General features: G+C 36.3%; 1 non-coding gene across 1 annotated transcript; it reads right to left on the minus strand.

The window, feature by feature from the left end:
- Positions 1-1,201: 1,201 nt before the first annotated feature.
- On the minus strand, positions 1,202-1,310 carry LOC119543604. The gene has a single exon (XR_005218668.1). It is a non-coding gene; the product is annotated as a U6 spliceosomal RNA (small nuclear RNA).
- Between the last annotated feature and the right edge of the window lie 1,320 nt (positions 1,311-2,630).

Genomic DNA, 2,630 nt, shown 5'->3' on the forward strand with positions numbered 1-2,630 from the left:
ATTAAAAAAATAATACCCCTGGGGTATTTTTCACTGCCTTGCCCCCATCCCTGTTCTGATGTAACTTGGGTGGGGTAGGGCTCCAGCGTCAGTATTTTTGTTAATGTTCCCCTAGGTGACTGAAATATGCAGCCAGGCTGGAGCACCCAGGTCAGAACATTCTGATTTTTAAGGTCCAGTGGCTGTGGACGGTGGTTCCCCAGGGAGGATTTTTACAGGTGTTGCTCATTTTATACACCAGCTGTACTTCTGAAAAGCCACCTTCCTCCTCTCAAAGGCCTTTTCTTCATTTGTGGCTGCTCATTGATCCTTCGGTTTCTTTGTCAGGTGGTAATGATCTAATGAGTCTCACTAGATATATCAAGAAAGATGATATAAAAGGAAGCTCAGTATTAGATGCCATGTTCTGTTTATAAGTCATATTGAAAATCAGTTTTCTTCCTCATTTCCTACCAGAGTGATTTCTCTTTTCTTTGAAGCCTCAAGTTAAGCAAAGACAGAATTTTGGCACTGTTTCAGACTCAGATTGAACTTAGATTTTGAAAACACAGTGTTGAAGCTAAAAAAGATGTATGTCATGCATAAAATATGGAGGCAAATAATTCGGCATTATATAACTTTTTGAATGGAAAACTCACCACTTATTTACTTTTTTCTGCTATCAATATCATGATACTCTGGGGGAGGAGAGTCAACCTCATGATGTGTTCAGCCAATTTAGAATACAACATATTTTTTGATTTTTTGGGTTCATATCTCCTAATCACTTATGAAATATTCTTTTAGAATATTCTTTTAGACTCTAAGTAGTTCTAAGTCTAAGTAACTTTTCTATCTGGATGTACAAAGGAAAAGGGGAGAAAGAGAGGAAGATCTGGGTTTGTTTTTTTTTTTTTAACTTCCTAAAACTCTTTTATTTATTTATTTTAAAAATCTGGGTTCTCTCCTTGACCTCTATTGTTTATTTGTTTAATAATCAGTTGAAATCAGTTACCAAGAATTGCTCATGATCCGTCCCAGAATGCACCTTGAGAGTTTGGTGAAGAGGTGCAATACCTCATTAAAGTCATAAAAATTCAGCTGCAAAACTTTTGCCCAGAAGAAAAACTACTTACAAAGATATAAAAATAATTGTATGTTGTCCTTCATTCTCAACGACATTGCTACAAATATGCCATTATATTTTAATTTTTCACTTCACTAGAGCTTTTTTTTTTTTAATATGGAGCGCTTCATGAATTTGTGCAGGGGCCATGCTAATATTCTCTGTATCATTCCAATTTTAGTACATGTGCTGCCAAAGCGAGCACCGGATATTTTTTAAGGACTACAGTTTTGCAGGCCATGGTGACGATAAGCAAACCTTGTATATCTTTAGCATAAAATCTTCCCCGGAAGGGCCAAAGGACAATTTTCACAGTACTGCATGGCACAATTAGCCAAATGTATCATAAGTTATTATTTTTTTTCTTTCCTATGAAACTCAATGGATCATCTTTCATATCAGCTATGAGAAAATATTATATGCCTGAATTGTTCTGCTTAGAGATACAAGAACTCTGTTGAGACATTTCCTTATTAATAAGGAAAATGTAAAAGGTAAATCACAAATTTCTAATTCTCTCCCATGTGTCTCTTGAAAGTTTCTTTCAAGGTCATACTAATGGTTTTTTTTAGGAAAAAAATTTACATTCACTTTGATCAAAAAATTTTTTAAGAAAGTAAACTGTTAAACTCTTACATTGTTTTTCTGATCCATGTTTTGTTTTGTTTTTTCAAAGAAAGCTAACACAGGCACAAGGAGTGTTGTTTCAACACAAAATAAAATGATGTGTCATCACATTTTAAAAAATGATACTCTGCTGTTTCTTCCTTCCTCCTTGACCATTTTAAACATGTATATTTATAGGTTTGATGAAATGGATACTTTGCAGATATTTATCCCATCAACTCTACATACTTAAGGAGATTTATAGGGTCATTTTTCTAAGCAGAATTGACTTAAATCTCTCACAACATGACCCCTCAATATCCAGCAACTCTGTGCTCCTCTCTATAACCCACATCCAACCAACACATGACGCTGATAATTTCTGAGAAAGAGCACTTCTGCAGATTCAGAAAACCAGTTTTCTCCCAAGAATTTCCAAGTTTCTAAAGAGAGAGAGAGAGAGAGAGAGACACTGGTTGAGAGGCCGGGCCCTCCTATGGGGGAAGATTATTCATCCCAAAATAAACTCTTCCTGCTCAAGATAGAGCCTAAGGCTTAAAGTATCAACGTCCTGGAACCAGAACAATACAAACACGGGATAAAGCGGAACGAGACAGGAGCATTGGTACATGATGTGGTCATTGCTTTGTTAGTACAGGCTCAGTAACACATTGGGAATGCATTGAAGTTAGGGGGGTTTAGTCAATTTAAGGAAAAATTAGGTGCCATATACTGGTGAAGAAACTGAAAAAAGCCACAGTTTTCATTTTTTCCAACACAACATACTGTCTTTGCAGTCAATGGAGTCTGCAATAGCTGGTGGCAGGGTGTACAAATCACCAGCACATGGTCAGGATAAATTGGAAAGACTGCTTAAACCTATTGCCAAGCTATAGTTGGAAGCCTATACTTTCATTTC

Source organism: Choloepus didactylus, chromosome 8, assembly GCF_015220235.1.
Source record: "Choloepus didactylus isolate mChoDid1 chromosome 8, mChoDid1.pri, whole genome shotgun sequence".
Classification (NCBI taxonomy): Eukaryota; Metazoa; Chordata; class Mammalia; order Pilosa; family Megalonychidae; genus Choloepus; species Choloepus didactylus.